This window comes from Dendrobates tinctorius, unplaced genomic scaffold, assembly GCF_039654945.1.
Source record: "Dendrobates tinctorius isolate UK_male_01 unplaced genomic scaffold, ASM3965494v1 ptg000421c, whole genome shotgun sequence".
In the NCBI taxonomy this organism is placed as follows: Eukaryota; Metazoa; Chordata; class Amphibia; order Anura; family Dendrobatidae; genus Dendrobates; species Dendrobates tinctorius.
Window position 1 is genome coordinate 295,684 of NW_027362085.1, and position 14,217 is coordinate 309,900.

The window sequence follows — 14,217 nt, forward strand, 5'->3', positions numbered from 1 at the left end:
CAGCAGCCTCCCATCTCCACACCTCAGCAGCCTCCCATCTCCTCTCCTCAGCAGCCTCCCATCTCCTCAGCAGCCTCCCATCTCCTCACCTCAGCAGCCTCCCATCTCCACACCTCAGCAGCCTCCCATCTCCTCTCCTCAGCAGCCTCCCATCTCCACACCTCAGCAGCCTCCCATCTCCACACCTCAGCAGCCTCCCATCTCCTCTCCTCAGCAGCCTCCCATCTCCTCTCCTCAGCAGCCTCCCATCTCCTCTCCTCAGCAGCCTCCCATCTCCTCAGCAGCCTCCCATCTCCTCTCCTCAGCAGCCTCCCATCTCCTCTCCTCAGCAGCCTCCCATCTCCTCAGCAGCCTCCCATCTCCTCACCAGCCTCCATCTCCTCTCCTCAGTAGCCTCCCATCTCCTCTCCTCAGCAGCCTCCCATCTCCTCACCTCAGCAGCCTCCCATCTCCTCAGCAGCCTCCCATCTCCTCACCAGCCTCCCATCTCCTCTCCTCAGCAGCCTCCCATCTCCACACCTCAGCAGCCTCCCATCTCCTCACCTCAGCAGCCTCCCATCTCCTCAGCAGCCTCCCATCTCCTCACCAGCCTCCATCTCCTCACCTCAGTAGCCTCCCATCTCCTCAGCAGCCTCCCATCTCCTCACCAGCCTCCATCTCCTCACCTCAGTAGCCTCCCATCTCCTCTCCTCAGCAGCCTCCCATCTCCACACCTCAGCAGCCTCCCATCTCCACACCTCAGCAGCCTCCCATCTCCTCTCCTCAGCAGCCTCCCATCTCCACACCTCAGCAGCCTCCCATCTCCTCACCTCAGCAGCCTCCCATCTCCTCACCTCAGCAGCCTCCCATCTCCTCACCTCAGCAGCCTCCCATCTCCTCACCTCAGCAGCCTCCCATCTCCACACCTCAGCAGCCTCCCATCTCCACACCTCAGCAGCCTCCATCTCCTCACCTCAGCAGCCTCCCATCTCCTCACCTCAGCAGCCTCCCATCTCCTCACCTCAGCAACCTCCCATCTCCTCAGCAGATTGCCATCTCCTCACCTCACTCCCCTCTGCAACTTCCTGCAAGTCCTGGCACACTGCCCACCTCCTCTGCCTCTGCCGATTTCAGCATCTTCTGTCTCCCAGAAACATGACATGTTGCTGCTCTGCTGGAGAATGAAGAAGAGCGCGCAGTGTGTCACATGACCTGCGTCAGGACCATGATGCACTTGGTCCTGCTGCTGCTTTAAAGGTACAGCACTGAATTCTGGCCGCCGCATTCACTAACAACACTGTAGGTGTATCTTTAAATCACCGCGGTGTTGTTAGGTATCTGGCTTGCAGCGGCCATGACCTATTGCACCTGTAGCCCAAACAGCAGTATCAAGAGAGGAGGGCCCAGCCTGCCAGCGCTTCCGGGCCTCTCCTTTTGCTACTGTTCATGGGGCCCCATACAGTAGTAAGGGCAGTAATGCCCTGATGGCGGCCCTGCTGCCCAGTTTCGAACTGAGGACCTTTCGCGTGTAAAGCGAAAGTGATAACCGCTACACTACAGAAACCAACCGATTCAAAAAAAACCAAAAAATGCTGTGGTCATGGCAAGCAATAAAGAACAAGCTCTGAAAGTCAAAAAGATCGTTTTCCAAGAGAAAAGCAGTGTTTCAGCCCAGTTTCGAACTGAGGACCTGTCACGTGTGAGGCGAACGTGATAACGGCTACACTACAGAAACCGGATGCAAGCACTTACTGTGGTGACAACAAGCAATCGAGATCAAGAACTGAAAGTCAATAGCTTGGATACCAAAGGGCAAGGCTAGTTTAAAAAACGCATAAAAAAGCATACAGATGCTGCGTTTTTTTCAAGCATTATTATGAGCATGCATGAAAAAATGCAGCGTTTTTATGCGTTTGTATGCGTTTTTAGTGCGTTTTTACCGCGTTTGCGTTTTTTTCCAACATTAGGTGGCCTCTCACACTAACCCAAACCATGACTTTACTAACCCTAACCCTGACCCTAACCCTAACCCTGACCCTGACCCTAACCCTAACCCTGACCCTAACCCTGACACTAACCCTGACCCTGACCCTAACCCTAACCCTAACCCTGACCCTAACCCTAACCCTAACTCTTAACCAAACCATACCCTGATCCTAACCCTAACCCTAACCCTGACCCTGACCCTAACCCTAACCCTTAACCAAACCATACCCTGATCCTAACCCTAACCCTGACCCTGACCCTAGCCCTGACCCTAACCCTAACCCTAACCCTTAACCAAACCATACCCTGATCCTAACCCTAACCCTGACCCTGACCCTAACCCTAACCCTTAACCAAACCATACCCTGATCCTAACCCTGACCCTGACCCTAACCCTAACCCTAACCCTAAACCCCCTTAACTAACCCTAACTCTAACCCAAACCCCTAAATTCCATTGTCTAAACTAATGGTAAAAAAAAAAACGCATGTGCAAAAAAAGCATACATAAGCATGCCAATGCGCACATATGCTCACCATAGACTTATAATGGGTGTCTTGCTGTAAAAAAATGCATTGCGCGTGCATGCATTGTTTTGAGGCAAGTCGGACGCTCAAAAAATGCAACAGGTTGCATTTTGTGCGCCCGAGCGCATACCGCAAAAAAACGCATGCGCGGTAAAAAGAGTACAAACGCATGTGTATGCGCACATAAGCGCATCCCATGCAAAGTATAGGAGAAAAAAAATGCATGCGCTATTTAGCGCTAAAATACCGCGAAAAAAAACGTAAATGTGAAACCAGCCTATCAGCGTGTATCTGCCCAGTTTCGAACTGGGGACCTTTCGCGTGTGAGGCGAAAGTGATAACCGCTACACTACAGAAACCTGATGCAAGTGCTTACTGTGGTGACAACAAGCAATTGAGATCAAGAACTGAAAGTCAAAAGCTTGGATGCCAAAGGGTAACAGCGTGTTTCTGCCCAGTTTCGAACTGGGGACCTTTCGCGTGTTAGGCGAACGTGATAACCACGACACTACAGAAACCGGCTGTGGAAGGTTACTGTGGTCATGACGAGCCATCGAGAACAAAGACTCAACGTCAAAAGCTTTAATATCAACGCCTAATGTCATGCTTCTATGCAGTTTCGAACTGGGGACCGTTCGCGTGTGAGGTGAACGTGACAACCACTACACTTCAGAAACTCCATGCAAAGCTAAAGATGTTTAAACATGCTGAAATGAACTTGAAAAAGAAAAAAACATTCAGCTAAAGTCAAGAGGTCTTCCTCTATGTCTGAAGACAGGACAAAGTGCATTTTGCAACACAGGAACCTTTCATTTGTCAGGCTATTGGAGAAAAGGAACAAACAGGGAAACAAAAACCATGCTCCACAAAACATTCTCATGCCTTTGTCCAAAAGCCAAAAAGAAAAAGCACCTAGATGCCTGCTTTCGCACCTTGATCCTATCAGGTGTTACTTGAATTAGAATCATAGAGTTGAAAGGGACCTCCTGGGGCATCTGGTCCAACCCCCTGCTCAAAGCAGGATTCGCTAAATCATCCCATTCAGATATCTGTCCAGCCTCTGTTTGAAGACTTCCAATGAAGGAGAACTCACTACTTCTCGTGTCAGCCTGTTCCACTCATTGATCACTCTAACTGTCATCAAGTTTTTTCTAATATCTAATCTGTGTCTCCTCCCATTCAGTTTCATCCCATTGCTTCTAGTCTTTTCTTGTGCAAATGAGAATAAAGTTGATCCTTCTACAATGTGACAGCCCTTTAGATATTTGTAGACAGCTATTAAGTCTCCTCTCAGTCTTCTCTTTTGCAAACTAAACATTCCCAAATCCTGCAACCTTTCCTCATAAGACAGGGTTTGCAGACCGGTCACCATTCTGGTCGCTCTTTTCTGAACTTGCTCCAGTTTGTTGATGTCTTTTTTAAAATGTGGTGCCCAAAACTGGACACAATATTCCAGATGAGGTCTGACCAAAGAGGAGTAGAGGGAAATAATGACTTCACGTGATCTAGACTGTATGCTTCTGTTAATACATCCTAGATTTGCATTTGCCTTTTTTGCTGCTGCATCACACTGTTGACTCATATTCAGTCTGTGATCTATTAGTATACCCAAGTCTTTTTCACATGTGCTGTCACTTAGCCCTATTCCTCCCATTCTATATATGCTTTTTTCATTTTTATTGCCCAGATGTAGTACTTTGCATTTCTCCCTGTTAAAAACCATTCTGTTAGTTGCTGCCCACTTCTCCAGTTTATTTAAATCTTTTTGAATCCTCTCTCTCTCTTCTCTAGTATTAGCTATCCCTCCTAGCTTTGTGTCATCAGCAAATTTAATCAGTTTACCCTCAATTCCTTCATCTAAATCATTGATAAAGATGTTGAACAATACAGGGCCCAGGACAGAGCCCTGTGGTACCCCACTTGAGACATTCTTCCAACTGGATGTGCAGCCATTTACGACCACTCTTTGGGTCCGATCACTAAGCCAGTTATGAATCCACCTAACAGTTGCCTTGTCCATTCCATACTTAGTCATTTTTTCAATAAGGATTGTATGAGAGACTTTGTCAAATGCTTTGCTGAAGTCAAGATATACTATATCTACAGCATTTCCTTGATCCACCCAATCAGTGATACCGTCATAGAAGGAAATTAAGTTAGTCTGACATGACTTATTAGTTAGAAACCCATGCTGACTCTGTTTAATCACTTCATTCTTATCCAGGTACTGACATACATGTTGTTTAATAATTTGTTCAAAGATCTTTCCTGGTATAGAAGTCAGACTCACCAGCCTATAGTTGCCTGGGTCCACCTTCTTCCCCTTTTTGAAGATAGGAACAACATTTGCTCTTCTCCAGTCTTCTGGCACTTCTCCTGTTCTCCAAGAATTTTCAAAGATTATGGAGAGGGGTTCAAAAATTTCTTCTGCTATCTCCTTCAGTACTCTGGGGTGTAATTCATCTGGACCTGGAGACTTGAATTCATTTAGGTTAGCTAAGTGTTTTCTCACTATCGTTCTGTTTATAGATATCCTGGATTCTTCTATTCCCTTAATAGCACAGTGAATAACAGTTGATGTTACATTTCCTTTCTGAGAGAAAACAGATGCAAAATAGGAATTTAAAAGTTCAGCCTTCTCAACATCCTGTCTTACCATTTCATCATTTTCATCCTGTAAAAATCCTATAGCATCTTTGACTTTTCTTTTACTTTTGACATATCCCCAAAATCCTTTATTATTGCTTTTGACATCTCTTGCAAGCCTCAATTCATTTTCAGCTTTAGCTAATCTGATTTGTGCCCTGCAGGTTCTGCAGACAGAATTATATTCTTCTTTAGATATGCCTCCCTCTTTCCATTTTATAAACATTTTTTTCTTCCTTTTTAGCATGTGCTTAAGTTCTGTGTTCATCCATCCTGGTTTCCTTAAATGCTTCCTATTCTTCCCTCTTTTCGGAATTGTTAACAACTGTGCTTTGAGAATTTCATTTTTCAAGATTTCCCATCCTTCCTGGACATTTTTGTCTTTAAGGATATCCAGCCATTGGATCCCTCCAATTCTCTTTCTGAATCCCTTAAAATCTGCCTTTCTGAAATCTAACCTTGACGTCTGAGTCTTCACAGGTCTTCCGCCTCTAGTTATCCAAAATTCTAAAATAGCATGATCGCTACCTCCTAGGGTCCCAGCCACTTTTACCTCCTCAACCATTTCCTCCCTGTTTTATAAGGATTAGATCCAAGGTAGCAGTTCCCCTTGTTTTCTCCCTTACCTTTTGGAAGATAAAGTTGTCAGCAAGAGAGGATAAGAATTTCCTTGACCTGTTAGTTTTGCCTGAGAGAGATTCCCAACAAATGTCTGGATAGTTGAAATCTCCCATGACAACTATGTCATATTTTTTGGAGAACTTGGCCATTTGATGCATAAAGAGTTCATCCATATCTTCAGCTTGCACAGGCGGCCTGTAGTAAATGCCTACAATGGTGTCCTTTCCATTGTTCTGTCCTTGTATTCTTACCCAAACAGTTTCCACAGAACTCCCAGTCTCTGAAGCTTCAATCTCTGTGCAGATATACGCGTTTCTAACATACAATGCGACACCCCCTGCTCGTTTATCAAGTCTGTTTCTTGCAAATAAGTTGTATCCTTCTAGTCTTGTATTCCAATCATGTGTATTGTCCCACCAAGTTTCGGTGATTCCAATGACATCATATTTCTTTTCCTGTGTTAGTAGTTCCAATTCTCCTTGTTTGTTGCCCATGCTTTGTGCATTAGTATAGAAACATTTTAGTTTGTGATTGGTTTCTCTTTCTCCAATATTTTTATTAATTAGATTCTTTCGTCTTTGTTCTTCCTTTCCACTTCTAATAGCAGAGTTCTCAATAGCATTTGTCAGGTGTATGGCTTTTTCTGGTCTTTTGCTTCCCTTCCCATGTTGTTCTAGTTTAAAGCTCTCCTTACAAGTGTAGCAAGGTGACTTCCAAATACATGCTTTCCAGTCTTCGTAAGGTGCACCCCATCTCTAGCAAGTAGTCCATCGTATAAGTAGTTCACTCCGTGATCCAGAAATCCAAATCGTTGCTGACGGCACCATCGACGTAGCCAGTTGTTCACCTGCAGAATCTTATTCCACCTCCTTGTTCCATGGCCATCCACTGGGAGGATGGAAGAGAAGACCACCTGCGCTCCCAGTTCTTTCACTTTCTTGCCTAAGTCTTCAAAGTCTCTGCAGATGGTTTCCAGGTCGTTTCTTGCGGTGTCATTTGTTACCACATGTAGTAGCAGGAATGGATAGTCATCTGTAGGTCTGAAGAGTCCTGATATCCTGTCAGACACATCTTTAATTTTTGCACCTGGAAGACAGCACATTTCTCTTGAAGTTATATCCGGTCTGCAGATAGCGGCCTCTGTTCCTCTCAACAGGGAATCCCCCATGACCACCGCTCTCCGTTTCTTCTTCACAACATTTTTCTTTCTCCATCTAGGAGGACTCTGAAGGCGTACAAGGTTGCTGTTTGTTGGCAAAGTCTTATCCTGATGTATTTCGTCATCATTTTCCTGCGTGAGAGCCTGGTACTGGTTTCTGAGCAGTATGGGTGCTGACTGCCTCCTGATCCTCCTGCTTCTCTGGGTCACATGTCTCCATTCCTCTGTTTATTCAGGTGCACTTCGAATTTCTTCTCTTTCTGTAACATGAAGAGATAATTCTGCCCTGTCCAAGAACTCTTCACCTTCCTTAATGATCTTCAACGTAGCTAACCTCTCTTCGAGATTTTGCAACTTTTCCTCCAACAGGGTCACAAGCTTGCATTTGTGGCAAGAGAAGTTTGGCTTTTCCACTGGTAAATCTGTAAACATGTAGCAAGAAATGCAGCTCACCAAATGGCTCCTGGCCTCTTCCATCTTGAGATTTCTTAAAAATGATGAAAGATGAGCAAAAAATTTTCCGATTTCCTCTTTTCAGCTGCAACGGCCAAAACCCAGTGATCGTTGAGCTCACGGAGACTCTTCACTTATCCCAGAAGGCACTGGGAATATGCAAATGATCTCCTCAAGACTCTTCCCCTGGAACACTTAGACACTGTCAAAAATACACATGCTTGCCAAAAGCAAAAAAGGGTAGAAATAATCACATTGGTAAACGTAATGCTCATTAAACCAGCAACAGAATATGCTAACTAAGGCTAATTAAGCCAACAATATACGTTTGTGATCAAAATAAAGAAAAGCAACATGTTTCTGCCCGGGATCAAAACAGGGAACTTTCAGGAGGATGGCAAACAGGACAATCACTACACTACAGTAACCAGACAAGAGCGTTTACTGTGGTCATGGCAAGCATTAAAGATCAAGCACTCATTGTCAAAAGCACTAGTTTGCAAGAGAAATGCTGTGTTTCTGCCCAGTTTCGAAGTGAGGACCTTCCGCGTGTAAAGTTAACGTGATACCCGCTACACTACAGAAACCAACCGATTCAAAAAAACAAAAAGTGCTGTGGTCATGGCAAGCAATAAAGAACAAGCACTGAAAGTCAAAAAGATCGTTTTCCAAGAGAAAAGCTGTGTTTCTGCCCAGTTTCGAACTGGGGACCTTTCGCGTGTGAGGTGAAAGTGATAGCCTCTACACTACAGAAACCAGAAGCAAGCCCTTACTGTGGTGACAACAAGCAATCGAGATCAAGAACTGAAAGTCAAAAGCTTGGATACCAAAGGGTAACATCGTGTTTCTGCCCAGTTTCGAACTGGGGACCTTTCTCGTGTTAGGCGAACGTGATAACCACTACACTACAGAAACCGGCTGCGGAAGGTTACTGTGGTCATGACGAGCCATCGAGAACAAAGACTCAACGTCAATAGCTTTAGTATCAACGCCTAATGTCATGCTTCTATCAAGTTTCGAACTGGGGACCGTTCGCGTGTGAGGTGAACGTGACAACCACTACACTTCAGAAACTACATGCAAACCTAAAGATGTTTAAACATGCTGAAATGAACTTGAAAAAGAAAAAAACAGCCAGCCAAAGTCAAGAGGTCTTCCTCTATGTCTGAAGACGGGACAAAGTGCATTTTGCAACACAGGAACCTTTCATTTGTCAGGCTATTGGAAAAAAGAACAAACAGGGAAACAAAACCATGCTCCACAAAACATTCTCATGCCTTTGTCCAAAAGCCAAAAAGAAAAAGCACCTAGATGCCTGCTTTCGCACCTTGTTCCTATCAGGTGTTTCTTGAATTAGGAACACTTAGACACTGTCAAAAACACACATGCTTGCCAAAAGCAAAAACGGGTAGAAATAATCACATTGGTAAAAGTAATGCTCATTAAACCAGCAATAGAATATGCTAACTAATGCTAATTAAGCCAACAATATACATTTGTGATCAAAATAAAGAAAAGACACATGTTTCTGCCTGGGATCAAAACAGGGAACTTTCAGGAGGATTGCAAACAGGACAATCACTACACTACAGTAACCAGACAAGAGAGTTTACTGTGGTCATGGAAAACATTAAAGATCAAGCACTCATTGTCAAAAGCGCTAGTTTGCAAGAGAAACGCTGTGTTTCTGCCCAGATTCAAACTGGAGAACTTTCGCGTGTGAGGCGAACGTGATAACCGCTACACTACAGAAACAAGATGCAAGTGCTTACTGTGGTGACAACAAGCAATCGAGATCAAGAACTGAAAGTCAAAAGCTTAAATACCAAAGGGTAACATCGAGTTTATGCCCAGTTTCGAACTGGGGACCTTACGCGTGTTAGGCGAAAGTGATAACCACTACACTACAGAAACCAGCTGCAGAAGGTTATTGTGGTCATGACGAGCCATCGAGAACAAAGACTCAACGTCAAAAGCTTTAACATAAACGCCTAATGTCATGCTTCTATCCAGTTTCGAACTGGGGACCGTTCGCGTGTGAGGTGAACGTGACAACCACTACACTTCAGAAACTCCATGCAAAGCTAAAGATGTTTAAACATGCTGAAATGAACTTGAAAAAGAAAAAAACAGCCAGCCAAAGTAAAGAGGTCTTCCTCTATGTCTGAAGACAGGACAAAGTGCATTTTGCAACACAGGAACCTTTCATTTGTCAGGCTATTGGAGAAAAAGAACAAACAGGGAAACAAAACCATGCTCCACAAAACATTCTCATGCCTTTGTCCAAAAGCCAAAAAGAAAAAGCACCTAGATGCCAGCTTTCGCACCTTGATCCTATCAGGTGTTACTTGAATTAGGAACACTTAGACACTGTCAAAAACACACATGCTTGCCAAAAGCAAAAACGGGTAGAAATAATCACATTGGTAAAAGTAATGCTCATTAAACCAGCAATAGAATATGCTAACTAAGGCTAATTAAGCCAACAATATACGTTTGTGATCAAAATAAAGAAAAGCCACATGTTTCTGCCCGGGATCAAAACAGGGAACTTTCAGGAGGATGGCAAACAGGACAATCACTACACTACAGTAACCAGACAAGAGCATTTACTGTGGTCATGGCAAGCATTAAAGATCAAGCACTCATTGTCAAAAGCGCTAGTTTGCAAGAGGAATGCTGTGTTTCTGCCCAGTTTCGAACCGAGGACCTTTCGCGTGTAAAGCGAACGTGATAACCGCTACACTACAGAAACCAAGCGATTCATACAACCAAAAAATGCTGTGGTCATGGCAAGCAATAAAGAACAAGCACTGAAAGTCAAAAAGATCGTTTGCCAAGAGAAAAAGCTGTGTTTCTGCCCAGTTTCGAACAGGGGACCTTTTGCGTGTGAGGCGAACGTGATAACCGCTACACTACAGAAACCTGATGCAAGCGCTTACTGTGGTGACAACAAGCAATCAAGATCAAGAACTGAAAGTCAAAAGCTTGGATACCAAAGAGTAACAGCGTGTTTCTACCCAGTTTCGAACCGAGGACCTTTCGCGTGTAAAGCGAACGTGATAACCGCTACACTACAGAAACCAAGCGATTCATACAACCAAAAAATGCTGTGGTCATGGCAAGCAATAAAGAACAAGCACTGAAAGTCAAAAAGATCGTTTGCCAAGAGAAAAAGCTGTGTTTCTGCCCAGTTTCGAACAGGGGACCTTTTGCGTGTGAGGCGAACGTGATAACCGCTACACTACAGAAACCTGATGCAAGCGCTTACTGTGGTGACAACAAGCAATCGAGATCAAGAACTGAAATTCAAAAGCTTGGATACCAAAGGGTAACAGCGTGTTTCTGCCCAGTTTCGAACTGGGGACCTTTCGCGTGTTAGGCGAACGTGATAACAGCTACACTACAGAAACCGGATGCAAGCGCTTACTGTGGTGACAACAAGCAATCAAGATCAAGAACTGAAAGTCAAAAGCTTGGATACCAAAGAGTAAGAGCGTGTTTCTGCCCAGTTTCTAACTGGGGACCTTTCGCATGTTAGGCGAACGTGATAACCACTACACTACAGAAACCGGCTGCAGAAGGTTACTGTGGGCATGACGAGCCATCGAGAACAAAGACTCAACGTCAAAAGCTTTAACATCAATGCCTAATGTCATGCTTCAATCCAGTTTCAAACTGGGGACCGTTCGCGTGTGAGGTGAACGTGACAACCACTACACGTCAGAAACTCAATGCAAAGCTAAAGATGTTTAAACATGCTGAAATGAACTTGAAAAAGAAAAAAACAGCCAGCCAAAGTAAAGAGGTCTTCCTCTATGTCTGAAGACAGGACAAAGTGCATTTTGCAACACAGGAACCTTTCATTTGTCAGGCTATTGGAGAAAAAGAACAAACAGGGAAACAAAACCATGCTCCACAAAACATTCTCATGCCTTTGTCCAAAAGCCAAAAAGAAAAAGCACCTAGATGCCTGCTTTCGCACCTTGATCCTATCAGGTGTTACTTGAATTAGGAACACTTAGACACTGTCAAAAACACACATGCTTGCCAAAAGCAAAAACGGGTAGAAATAATCACATTGGTAAAAGTAATGCTCATTAAACCAGCAATAGAATATGCTAACTAAGGCTAATTAAGCCAACAATATACGTTTGTGATCAAAATAAAGAAAAGCCACATGTTTCTGCCCGGGATCAAAACAGGGAACTTTCAGGAGGATGGCAAACAGGACAATCAGTACACTTCAGTAACCAGACAAGAGTGTTTACTGTGGTCATGGCAAGCATTAAAGATCAAGCACTCATTGTCAAAAGCGCTAGTTTGCAAGAGGAATGCTGTGTTTCTGCCCAGTTTCGAACTGAGGACCTTTCGCGTGTAAAGCGAACGTGATAACCGCTACACTACAGAAACCAACCGATTCAAACAAACAAAAAATGCTGTGGTCATGGCAAGCAATAAAGAACAAGCACTGAAAGTCAAAAAGATCGTTTTCCAAGAGAAAAAGCTGTGTTTCTGCCCAGTTTCGAACTGGGGACATTTCGCGTGTGAGGCGATCGTGATAACCGCTACACTACAGAAACCGGATGCAAGCGCTTACTGTGGTGACAACAAGCAATCGAGATCAAGAACTGAAAGTCAAAAGCTTGGATACCAAAAGGTAACAGTGTGTTTCTGCCCAGTTTCGAACTGGGGACCTTTCGCGTGTTAGGCGAACGTGATAACCACTATACTACAGAAACCGGCTGCGGAAGGTTACTGTGGTCATGACGAGCCATCGAGAACAAAGACTCAACGTCAAAAGCTTTAATATCAACGCCTAATGTCATGCTTCTATCCAGTTTCGAACTGGGGACCGTTCGCGTTTGAGGTGAACGTGACAACCACTACACTTCAGAAACTCCATGCAAAGCTAAAGATGTTTAAACATGCTGAAATGAACTTGAAAAAGAAAAAAACAGCCAGCCAAAGTCAAGAGGTCTTCCTCTATGTCTGAAGACAGGACAAAGTGCATTTTGCAACACAGGAACCTTTCATTTGTCAGGCTATTGGAGAAAAAGAACAAACAGGGAAACAAAACCATGCTCCACAAAACATTCTCATGCCTTTGTCCAAAAGCCAAAAAGAAAAAGCACCTAGATGGCTGCTTTCGCACCTTGATCCTATCAGGTGTTACTTGAATTAGGAACACTTAGACACTGTCAAAAACACACATGCTTGCCAAAAGCAAAAACGGGTAGAAATAATCACATTGGTAAAAGTAATGCTCATTAAACCAGCAATAGAATATGCTAACTAAGGCTAATTAAGCCAACAATATACGTTTGTGATCAAAATAAAGAAAAGCCACATGTTTCTGCCCGGGATCAAAACAGGGAACTTTCAGGAGGATGGCAAACAGGACAATCACTACACTACAGTAACCAGACAAGAGCGTTTACTGTGGTCATGGCAAGCATTAAACATCAAGCACTCATTGTCAAAAGCGCTAGTTTGCAAGAGGAACGCTGTGTTTCTGCCCAGTTTCAAACTGAGGACCTTTCGCGTGTAAAGCGAACGTGATAACCGCTACACTACAGAAACCAACCGATTCAAACACACAAAAAATGCTGTGGTCATGGCAAGCAATAAAGAACAAGCACTGAAAGTCAAAAAGATCGTTTTCCAAGAGAAAAATCTGTGTTTCTGCCCAGTTTCGAACTGGCGACCTTTCGCGTTTGAGGCGAAAGTGATAACCGCTGCACTACAGAAACCGGATGCAAGTGTTTACTGTGGTGACAACAAGCAATCGAGATCAAGAACTGAAAGTCAAAAGCTTGGATACCAAAGGGTAACAGCGGGTTTCTGCCCAGTTTCGAACTGGGGACCTTTCTCGTGTTAGGCGAACGTGATAACCACTGCACTACAGAAACCGGCTGTGGAAGGTTACTGTGGTCATGACGAGTCATCGAGAACAAAGACTCAACATCAAAAGCTTTAATATCAACGCCTAATGTCATGCTTCTATCCAGTTTCGAACTGGGGACCGTTCGCGTGTGAGGTGAACGTGACAACAACTAAACTTCAGAAACTCCATGCAAAGCTAAAGATGTTTAAACATGCTGAAATGAACTTGAAAGAGAAAAAAACAGCCAGCCAAAGTCAAGAGGTCTTCCTCTATGTCTGAAGACAGGACAAAGTGCATTTTGCAACACAGGAACCTTTCATTTGTCAGGCTATTGGAAAAAAAGAACAAACAGGGAAACAAAACCATGCTCCACAAAACATTCTCATGCCTTTGTCCAAAAGCCAAAAAGAAAAAGCACCTAGATGCCTGCTTTCGCACCTTGATCCTATCAGGTGTTACTTGAATTAGGAACACTTAGACACTGTCAAAAACACATATGCTTGCCAAAAGCAAAATCGGGTAGAAATAATCACATTGGTAAAAGTAATGCTCATTAAACCAGCAATAGAATATGCTAACTAAGGCTAATTAAGCCAACAATATACGTTTGTGATCAAAATAAAGAAAAGCCACATGTTTCTGCCCGGGATCAAAACAGGGAACTTTCAGGAGGATGGCAAACAGGACAATCACTACACTACAGTAACCAGACAAGAGCGTTTACTGTGGTCATGGCAAGCATTAAAGATCAAGCACTCATTGTCAAAAGCACTAGTTTGCAAGAGAAAAGCTGTGTTTATGCCCAGTTTCGAACTGAGGACCTTTCGCGTGTAAAGTGAACGTGATAACCGCTACACTACAGAAACCAACCGATTCAAACAAAAAAAAAATGCTGTGGTCATGGCAAGCAATAAAGAACAAGCACTGAAAGTCAAAAAGATCGTTTTCCAAGAGAAAAA

General features: G+C 43.9%; 8 non-coding genes across 8 annotated transcripts; all 8 read right to left on the reverse strand.

Moving 5' to 3' along the window:
- Positions 1-2,778: 2,778 nt before the first annotated feature.
- Positions 2,779-2,851, reverse strand: TRNAV-CAC (transfer RNA valine (anticodon CAC)). Its single transcript has one exon. It is a non-coding gene; the product is annotated as a tRNA-Val (tRNA).
- A 7,202-nt stretch (positions 2,852-10,053) lies between these two features.
- On the reverse strand, positions 10,054-10,126 carry TRNAV-UAC (transfer RNA valine (anticodon UAC)). Its single transcript has one exon. It is a non-coding gene; the product is annotated as a tRNA-Val (tRNA).
- A 256-nt stretch (positions 10,127-10,382) lies between these two features.
- On the reverse strand, positions 10,383-10,455 carry TRNAV-UAC (transfer RNA valine (anticodon UAC)). The gene has a single exon. It is a non-coding gene; the product is annotated as a tRNA-Val (tRNA).
- Positions 10,456-10,870: 415 nt separating this feature from the next.
- TRNAV-AAC (transfer RNA valine (anticodon AAC)) lies at positions 10,871-10,943 on the reverse strand. Its single transcript has one exon. It is a non-coding gene; the product is annotated as a tRNA-Val (tRNA).
- A 768-nt stretch (positions 10,944-11,711) lies between these two features.
- On the reverse strand, positions 11,712-11,784 carry TRNAV-UAC (transfer RNA valine (anticodon UAC)). Its single transcript has one exon. It is a non-coding gene; the product is annotated as a tRNA-Val (tRNA).
- A 256-nt stretch (positions 11,785-12,040) lies between these two features.
- On the reverse strand, positions 12,041-12,113 carry TRNAV-AAC (transfer RNA valine (anticodon AAC)). Its single transcript has one exon. It is a non-coding gene; the product is annotated as a tRNA-Val (tRNA).
- Positions 12,114-12,881: 768 nt separating this feature from the next.
- TRNAV-UAC (transfer RNA valine (anticodon UAC)) lies at positions 12,882-12,954 on the reverse strand. The gene has a single exon. It is a non-coding gene; the product is annotated as a tRNA-Val (tRNA).
- A 97-nt stretch (positions 12,955-13,051) lies between these two features.
- TRNAL-CAA (transfer RNA leucine (anticodon CAA)) lies at positions 13,052-13,124 on the reverse strand. Its single transcript has one exon. It is a non-coding gene; the product is annotated as a tRNA-Leu (tRNA).
- Positions 13,125-14,217: the final 1,093 nt, after the last annotated feature.